The sequence below is a fragment of the Scyliorhinus torazame genome, chromosome 4, assembly GCF_047496885.1.
Source record: "Scyliorhinus torazame isolate Kashiwa2021f chromosome 4, sScyTor2.1, whole genome shotgun sequence".
In the NCBI taxonomy this organism is placed as follows: domain Eukaryota; kingdom Metazoa; phylum Chordata; class Chondrichthyes; order Carcharhiniformes; family Scyliorhinidae; genus Scyliorhinus; species Scyliorhinus torazame.
The window spans coordinates 161,571,607-161,581,919 of record NC_092710.1 but is presented as its reverse complement, the minus strand read 5'-3'; the positions used below and the strand labels follow the sequence as shown (position 1 = coordinate 161,581,919).

The 10,313-nt window shown below is 44.1% G+C and overlaps 1 long non-coding RNA gene across 1 annotated transcript in view; it reads right to left on the bottom strand.

The window, feature by feature from the left end:
* Positions 1–8,648: 8,648 nt before the first annotated feature.
* The window catches only part of LOC140410564 (uncharacterized), a 60,031-nt gene continuing 58,366 nt past the window's right edge, over positions 8,649–10,313 (bottom strand). Inside the window, exon 2 of the long non-coding RNA XR_011940688.1 lies at positions 8,649–9,308. This is a non-coding gene — a long non-coding RNA (uncharacterized lncRNA). The remainder of the gene's footprint in view (positions 9,309–10,313) is intronic.

Below are 10,313 nucleotides of genomic sequence, written 5' to 3'. Positions count from 1 at the left end.
GTTATTTTTATCGAAACAGAGTTGTAAAGTTGTTTTCTTCGCAGCCCCGAAGTAGGAAAGATTTTAAAGACGACACAAGGAGTTCCACAGATTCACCACCTTCTGGCTGAAGAAATTCCTCCTCATCTCTGTTTTAAAGGATCGTCCCTTAAGTCTGAAATGGTGTCTTCTGGTTCTAATTTTTCCTACAAGTGGAAACATCCTCTTCACGTCCACTCTATCCAGGCCTCGCAGTATCCTGTAAGTTTCAATAAGATCCCCTCTCATCCTTCTAAACTCCAACGAGTACAGACCCAGAGTCCTCAAACTTTCCTCATACAACAAGTTCTTCATTCCAGGGATCATTTTTGTGAACCTCCTCTAGACCCTTTCCAAGGCCAGCACATCCTTCCTTAGATGTGGGGCCCAAACTGCTCACAATACTCCAAATGGGGTCTGACCAGAGCCTTATACTGCCTCAGAAGTACATCCCAGGTCTTGTATTCTAGCCCTCTTGACATGAATGCTAACATTGCATTTGCCTTCTAAACTGCCGACTGTACCTGCACATTAACCTTAAGAGAATCATGAACGAGGACTCCCAAGTCCCTTTGTGCTTCTGATTTCCGAAGTATTTCCCCATTTAGTAAATAGTCTATTCCTAAATTCCTCCTTCCAAAATGCATAACCTCCACTTTTCAACATTGTATTTCATTTGCCACTTCATTGCCCACTCTCCTAGCTTGTCCAAGTCCTTCTGCAGCCCCCTTGCTTCCTCAATACTACCTGTCCCTCTACAGATCTTTGTATCATCTGCAAACGTAGCAACAGGGCCTTCACTTCCTTCTTCCAGATCATTAATGTATATTGTGAAAAGTTGTGGTCCCAGCACAGACCCCTGAGGCACACCACTTGTCACTGGCTGCCATCCTGAAAAAGACCTCTTTATTCCCCACTCTCTGCCTTCTGCCAGTCAGCCAATCCTCTATCCATGCCAGGATTTACCCTTAACACCATGGACTTTTAACTCATTTAACAGTCTCCTATGCAGCACCTTGTCAAAGGCCTTCTGGAAATCTAAATCATTCACATCCACTGGTTCTCCTTTGTCTAACTTCCTTGTTGCCTCCTCAAAGAACTCTTAACAGATTTGTCAGACACGACCCCCCTTTGACAAAGCCGTGCTGACTCAGTCCTATTTTACGATGCACTTCCAAGTACTTCACAATCTCATCTTTAATAACAGACTCTAAAATCTTACTAATGACTGAAGTCAGGCTAACCGGCCTATTATTTCCCGTCTACAGCCTCCCTCCCTTCTTAAACAGTGGTGTTACATTAGCCACCTTCCAGTCCTCTGGGACCCTTCCTGCCTACATTGATCCCTGAAAGATCATCACTAATGCCTCAACAATTTCCTCAGCTATCTCTTTTAGGACCCTGGAGGGTAGTCCATCTGGTCCAGGTGACTTATCCATCTTCAGACCTTTCAGTTTCCCCAGAACCTTCTCCTTAGTAATGGTCACTGCACTTACCTCTCCCCCCTGGTTCTCCTGGAGCTCTGGCATCCCACTGGTGTCTTCCACCACGAAGACTGATGCAAAGTAACTATTCAGTTCGTCTGCCATTTCTTTGTTTCCTATTATTACTTCACCAGCCACATTTTCCAGTGGTCCAATATCTATTTGTGCCTCTCTCTTACCTTTTCTATATTGAAAAAAATCTCTTCCTATCTTCCTTTATATTACTATAAAGCCATGGTCCTGTTGAACGGCAGAGAAGGCACCAAGGGGCCGAATGGTCTACTTCTGTTGTTCCTATTTCTTATGGTCTTATGGGAGGGCCAGGATGAAGGTGGCAGGAGGTGGTGGAGAGTCACAGCTTTTAACATAAACCATATAATGACCATTTTTTCAATGTCTCCAGAAGCAAATGCGATGCTAGGATTGGAGCTAAAAATGGAAGGAACCCAGTAGGTGGTGGGTGAAGTTTTTGTTGTGAACAATGTAAAATCTCTCTGCTCATCAATTTTATGGGTGAATTGTATGGACGCACATTTTCACTCATATTCCTCTCTGCGTTATTCACAAGTTTAATTGTCGGAATAGCTATGGGGCATTCCTGCAACTTCGAGAGGAGGAGAAATTGCAACAAAGGATAGTTCTTGTCAATCAACAACAGAGGCCACAACCCCAGCAGCAGGCAGCATCAGACAGGAAGGCTGGTCAAGATGCAGCCATCAAGGGAAGACATCATAGAAAAGGAGTCTACAAGGACTCTGGCAGCATCGCTATGGACATGATGTAGCCTCCCTTTTTGTCTCTTGTCACTTTTACAGCCCAGTAACTGCAGCATTGTCAGCTGATGGCAGGTTTCACCAATGAAAGTCTTGCCTGCTGCTAAAGTGCACATATTTCACATGCACACGGCTGGCACTTTGAATTTTAATTATAATCGTGTGGGGGACAGCAAAAGGTTATCACATCGAAAATGGCACGCTAATGTCTAAATCCCAGCCTGAATCACAGGATCACAGTTTGCTTCTCGGCCCTTTGACGTTTGCCTGTCGTAGATATAAAACATTGGTTTGTGACTCTCCCTGCTCCCTCTCAAACCTAATATCAAATCCAATCATATTATAGATGCTATTCGCAAGATGCTTCCTCATTGGGGTCGAGGTGAAGATGGTTAGCAGTTTCAAATTCCTAGGTGTATACATCTCCAAACATCTGTCCTAGTCCACCCATGGCGACACCACCACCACAACAGCACCTATACTTCCTCAGGAAACTAAGGAAATTCAGCATGTCCACATGAACTCTTCCCAACTTATACAGATGTACCATAGAAAGCATCCTATCTGGCTGCATCACAGCCTGGTATGGCAACTGCTCAGCCCAAGACAGCAAGAAACTTCAGAGAGTCGTGTACACAGCCCAGTCCATCACACAAACCTGCCTCCCATCCATTGACTCCATAGCGGGCAGCATAATCAAAGACCCCTCCCACCCGGCTTACTCACTCTTCCAACTTCTTTCATCGGGCAGGGGATACAAAAGTCTGAGAACACGCGCGGACAGACTCAAAAACAGCTTCTTCCCTGCTGTTACCAGACTTCTAAACGATCCTCTTATGGACTGACCTCATTAACACTACACCCCTGTATGCTTCACCTGGTGCTGGTGTTATGTAATTACATTGTGTACCTTGTGTTGCCCTATTATGTATTTTCTTTTATTTCCTTTCATTTTCATGTACTTAATGATCTGATGAGCTGCTCGCAGAAAAATATTTTTCACTGTACCTCGGTACACGTGATAATAAACAAAAAAATCCAAATCCATTGTCAGATTGTTAATCAATTCTGGTCCATTACTCATCATTAGTCTAATATGGTCTGTTCCTTTGTCATAACCTATATTATTCATATAATACTGAACTTCTGACCATTGGATATAATCAACAGCATCTATAAATGAAATGGCATATTGCAAATATGACCCTGTAAATGCCTTATTGCGAACTTAATGTGAAATACTTGCATGCATTCATGTGACATTGCTTTAATGGATGCCTTAAATAAATGAGTTTTTGCTTGCATTAAAATAGCAGACAATGCCATAGGACCACTTTTAATATTTGCACACTAATATTACGCACAATAATTTCAAGGCTCTATTGCGATATGTGACCTTTAGTGAAAATGCTGTTATGTCATAGTGCTAGCTGTGCTCCTGTACTGTGCTGTATGTACTGTACTGTTGACAATCATGAACCAAAGGGTGGCATGGTGGTACAGTGGTTAGCACTGCTGCCTCACAGCGCCAGGGACCCAGGTTCAATTTTATCCTTGGGTGACTGTCTTTGTGGAGTTTGCCCATTCTCCCCATATCTGCGTGGGTTTCCTCCAGGTGCTCCAATTTCCTCCCACAGTCCAAAGATGTGCAGATTAAATGGGGTTCGGGCGGGGGAGTGGGTCTTGGTGGGGTGCTCTTTCAGAGGGTCGGTGAAGACGTGATGGGCTGAATGGTCTCCTTCTCCACTGTATGGATTCTAGGAACTTCGTAATGTACTGTATAGTAATGCTGCTGCTTTCTAGTATCAATGCTAAATCATCTCATTTCTTACAGTAGTTTCATAAATTCAGAGATAACACTAGCAGCCCTTAGAGACAGAGCTGGTTTAGCTCATTGGGCTGTACAGCTGGTTTGTGATGCAGAACAAGGCCAGCAGCGCGGGTTCAATTCCCGTACCAGCTGAGAATTCTGAATTCTCCCTCTGTGTACCCGAACAGGCGCCGGAATGTGGCGACTTGGGGCTTTTCACAGTAACTTCATTGCAGTGTTAATGTAAACCTACTTGTGGCAATAAAAGATTATTTATTATTAGTGTATTTGAGCTGATTTGTCATTAGCAAATAGATTACTGTAATAAAAATGAAATTTAGAAAAGAAAGACAGACTTAATAATAATAATATTGAACCTATATAGTGCCTTTCATTACTACTGTAAGTCCCAAAGTGCTTTAGAGCCAACTGAGTATTTTTGAAATGTAGGAAATGTAGCAGCCAATTTGCTCACAGCAAGCTCCCACAGACAACAGCGTGATAATGGCCAGAGAATCATTTTTTGTGATGTTGATTGAGGGATAAATGTTGACCAGGACAGTGGGGATAACACCCCTGCTCTTCTTCAAAATAGTGCCAAGGTCTGTTTTACATCCACCTGAGAGAGCAGAAGGGGCTTTGGTTCAATATCTCATCTGAAAGACAGCGTAACTGGCAGTGCAGCATTTTCTCAGTAATGCACCAGAAAGACAGTGTAGATCTTTTTGCTCAATAATGATTTGCATTAAGTAGCTGCAGAAGTTCAGAAAAAATTAATTTTACAATAATTGTAGTGAATCTACTGTTTAATGGAATATTTTGTGATAGAATTACAATATTAAATTGTTGTCAAGAAGGTCTATCTTGAAACCAGCTAATGATAAGTAAATGATATTGTACCAAATTGTTATCATGAAATTAAGTGATATAACTGATGAACCTAGGGCTTTGGGGTTAATTTTGTTTCCTGCTCGGATCTACCACATTTCAAAACGGGCGCTTAATATCTCAAACGTTTAATCTGAATCGGGGCGAGATTCTCCGACCCCCCCGCCGGGTCGGAGAATCGCTGGGGCCTGGCGTGAATCCCGCCCCCGCCGGTTGCCGAATTCTCCACCACTGGATATTCGGCGGGGGCGGGAATCGCGCCGTGCCGGTTGGCGGGCCACCCCCCGCGATTCTCCGGCCCGGATGGGCCGAAGTCCCGCCACTAAAATGCCTGTCCCGCCGGCGTAGATTAAACCACCTACCTTACCGGCGGGACAAGGCGGCGCGGGCGGGCTCCGGGGTCCTGGGGGAGGGGGGCGCGGGGCAATCTAGCCCCGGGGGGTGCCCCCACGGTGGCCTGGCCCGTGATCGGGGCCCACCGATCCGCGGGCGGGCCTGTGCCGTGGGGGCACTCTTTCCCTTCCGCCTTCGCCACGGTCTCCACCATGGCGGAGGCGGAAAAGACTCTCTCCATTGCGCATGCGCGGGAATGCCGTCAGCGGCCGCTAACGCTCCCGCGCATGTGCCGCCCGGAGATGTCATTTCCGCGCCAGCTGGCGGGGTGGAAATTCGTCCAGCGCCGGCCTAGCCCCTTAAAGTTGGGGCTCGGCCCCCAAAGATGCGGAGCATTCCGCACCTTTGGGGCGACGCGATGCCCGACTGATTTGTGCCGTTTTGGGCACCAGTCGGCGGACATCGCCCCGTTTCCGGAGAATTTCGCCCCAGGTGTAAATGGCTGAAAAGTGGAATACAGCCTACCAGCATAACAATATGATAAAAGCCCTCACCTTTCTACAGTTATTCCCAGCAAGTATACCAGCTGTTGGGGTGCACATAAAGTGACATTTAAAGGGATGGTGACAATTAAACAGCACTGTCACAATCAAATAACAATTCTGATAACTATTGGATGGGCTTTCTTGAACTATTTGCCAAATCTGAAAAAGCAGCGGACTAAAAAGTGGCAAAGAAGGTGAAAATAAAGGAAACCAATGGTGTAGGCATCACTCTGCAGGCAGGAAGCAGAGCAGTGTGACCCTGGTTTGGCAAATGTTGAAGTAAAGCTGTTGCTGCAGAAGTAGATTTATAGATGATTAAAAGGAGGCCAGTTGACCCTCTGTGTCTGCGCTGGCTCTTTGAAGGAACAATTCCCCTGGTGTCACTCCACTTGGGCCCTATACATTCTTCCTTTTCCGATAATCCAATCCCCTCTTGAATGCCTCAACTCAATCTGCCCCCACTACACTCTCAGACAGTGCATTCCAGATCCTAACTGATTATACTTGCAGGATAAAACAATGGAAATGCTGAAATACGTGGGTTGAACACGTAGGTTTATTAGATGGTTGTGAACTGTACAAAAGATTAGTCCAGACAGACTCTAATCTCACGAAGTAGCCAATGACATCACAGACTATCACATGACCAAACTCTTAAAGTAACCATGCAACACCACTAAACAGCCCACATATCTAACATTCCTCCTCCTTTACTTCTAAGGTCCAACATAACGAATGACCACAGTATTTTTACATAGTCGTTAAAACATATATACCAGGGCCAGTATTAAATTATCACACAGTGGTAATACTGTTAATAGCGGAGATGAGCTGGTGGGCATCCATTCCGTACTGGTTGCCTTCAGGGATTTGGTTGTTCTTGACCGTGGAGGTACTCCCAGGTTCTTCAGTGGATGTCTCTAACCTGGAAGGCGTTACAGTTTCTTTTGCAGAAGGAAGACTAGTAGCAGCAGTGGATTCTTCAGCAATCTCTACTTCAGCGCATTGACCAGAAGTTGCAATCACATGATCTGCTAGTATGAATGGTATTTCCTCTTGAGATAGTTCTGGCATACGTGGTACTGGCATATTGATGTGTATAGATAACAACTGAGCTACATATCATCTCCACACTAACTCAGTTTGTACTTTATGGGAGTTAGGCCCTGTTTGAGCCATACAGTTGCAGGAACCCACTTCTCGCTGGTGGTATAGCTACACAACAACACTTGCTCTCCTTGTTAAGACAAGCATCTGCTCGAATTACCTTCTCTTCTCAGATTCTGCAACTGCTGATTGTGTTCTATTATCTTGGATATTTCCTATGGTAAGAATAAATCAAACGTAGTTCTCAGCTTCCTCTTCATTAGTAGTAAAGCTGAGGAACTCTGTGCAGTCACATGTGTGGTTTGCGATATGTTTCCAAGAAACTTTTTAAGTGGCGATGTAATGAACCTTGGTCCTTGGGGGTTTTAAGTGCATGATTCAGAGATTGGAAAAACCATTCGGCTAAACCATTCATGGATGAGTGATTAGGTGCTGATTTTATGTGTTGGCTACCACTCATCTTTAAATAGTCCTCAAACCCCTAAGCTGTGAACTGTAGACCATTGTCACTTACGATTTATTCTGGTTTCTGTCATGAGACCCGAGGCTAGTGCACAGTCAATTCCAGCCCCACTTGACTGGGAGTCGCAATACCAATGAAATGAGATTTTATTTAAAATACATGAGGACCTTAGCTGAGCCTAATAAACTGCAGTCACCAGATTTGTAACTTTAACACAAGTAACCTTTTATTATAGACAGTATTGTAATTAAATAGGCAAAAAAATACAACTGATTATCTAATACCCCTTCCTAATCATCCCCCCTTCTTCCTAACTTCCCTCACTCTCTACACGCACGCATGGACAAACAACACAAATGGAAAAGGGTGGTTGAGAGGTAAAGAAAATGTTAATAAAAATCAAAGGATAAAGGATCTTTGATGCACTGTGATGACTTCTAGTTCAGCTTTCGTTTCGGCACTTCTTCCTCCTTGGCATGAGATGGTTTTCTCTGGCAAACCATTTGGCTAGACCATTCATGGATGAGTGATTAGGTGCTGATTTTATGTGTTGGCTACCACTCATCTTTAAATAGTCCTCAAACTCCTAAGCTGTGAACTGTAGACCATTGTCACTTACGATTTGTTCTGGTTTCTCTGTAGATTCAGATCATTTCAGGTTTACAGCAAACATGTGCCAGGCACTCACAGGTTTTAGACCAATAAAACAGTTCTTTACTTCAGCACGAGAGAGAAAGGGGGAGAGAGAGAGAATATTCCTTTCACTTTCAAGGTCGAAACACTTCTGCCCAGTTCTCTCAAAAGCATCACGCAAGAGCCAATCACTGACTGTTGTCAGGCAGAGTACTGTCCCTGGCCAACGCACTGGTAGCCAGTTCGCCAATCAAACCACCTTCCTCCAAAACAGGTTCCTCAAATGCACTCAGCGCCGATGAGTCTGTTTCTCCTCTCCAAAATACAAAACCTAGGAACACAATGTACTGACAAGCAGGCTGTTTCAATGAGTTCTCTACTTAAAGGCACATTTCAAATATGGGTCCGCGGATCAAAAATATAGTAGAAAAGGCACTTATGTGTTATAATGGTCAGCAGGTGTTATTATGATCCCAGACCAGACCCCAACAGTGACTAGGATACTGGACAGAAACCCCAATATTTTAATTTATTTTGTAAGACTGTGCGCAAAGAATGATTTGTTCCAGGAGTAAGTGCATGAAAAAATAAGGATTTAGAATTTTAAAACAAAACTTTATTATGAATACAATATTAAACTCTTGAACTTCACAGCCGAAAAGAACAGTTCACAATTACCCCTTAAACACTACTACTCAATTCTCATTGAACAGGAAAGAAACATACAGCTCTCAATCCATCTTACAATCAGCATGACATAGATTAATACTTGCTTTGGGCAGCATGGTAGCATAGTGGTTAGCACAGTTGCTTCACAGCTCCAGGGTCCCAGGTTCGATTCCCGGCTTGGGTCACTGTCTGTGCGGAGTCTGCACATTCTCCCTGTGTCTGCGTGGGTTTCCTCCCACAGTCCAATGATGTGCGGGTTAGGTGGATTGGCCATGCTATATTACCCTTAGTGTCCAAAAAAAGGGTTAAGTGGGGGTTGCTGGGTTACGGGGATAGGGTGGAGACATGGGCTTGAGTAGGGTGCTCTTTGTGAAGGCCAGTGCAGACTCGATGGGCCGAATGTCCTCCTTCTGCACTGTAAATCTGTGATTCTATGAACAGACTTTTGGCTCCTGTTAGAACTCCTTCAGATTCTGGCTGAATATCTTCAAATAGTTGTTTCAACTGGGTTGTTTCAGCCTCTTCCTTGTCTTCAGATAAGACTGCTCTGCTTGAACTATTCTTCTTCTTTTTAGAACTATCCTACTGGGAGAAAAAGCTGCATTTACTTGTGGTCAAAACAAGGGTTGTCAGATCAGACTTCACCTTCCATAAAACCTTTCTCCAAATGTCTTTCTGAATCTCTCAGCTCCACCCAGCAATAACATAATCTCCCGAAGCTGAAAAACAAATTAACTCTCTCCAGCTGGAAAGCACATTAACTTTCCAGGGACGTTCCCCAGTCAAACCACAGTACATTAGCCCAGACTGAAAAAATAGACTGTTTTCTTCGGAGAAGTGAAGGCTGAGAGGAGATTTGATAGCAGTATTCAATATTATGAGGGGGCTGGAAAGAGTAACTAAGGAAAACTGTTCTCATTGATGGAAGGGTGAAGAACATGAGGACACAGATTTAAGATAATTGACAAAAGAAACAATGGCAACATGAGGAGAAACATTTTCTTGCAGCGAGTGGTTTATGTTATATATGTGGGTTGTAGCTGTGTGTTGCATGGTCACTTTAAGAGTTTAGTCACATGATAGACCGCGACATCATTGCTTATATCGCGGGTTTTCAGTCAGTCTAGACTAAGCCTTTGAACAGTTCACAACCATCTAATAAACCTCTGTTTATTATTGTATTCAACCCACGTGCTTCAGCATTTCCATTCTTTTACCCTGCAAGTACACTATACAACAGGAGAAAAAGAAAACTGATGATGTGGAATGGATGAGAAGAATATTTATTTCCTGAAGAGAAAAAGAAAATCTACGTTTTTGATGGTCGTCGTTAAGGCATAACAACAGGCCAGTGATCGCATCCCACAGCTAGTATTGGACCAGTAATTTTGTTGGGCACAAATGGATGAAACAGTGGTTAGCACTGCTGCTTCACAGTGCCAGGGACCCGGGATCAATTCCGGTCTTGGGTGACAGTTTGTGTGGTGTTTGCATGTTCTCCTCCTGTCTTCGTGGGTTTCCTCTGGGTGCTCTGGTTCTGAAGAGGCTGGTGAATTGTTTCCACATACAGTGGAATCCTTTGTCTGATCC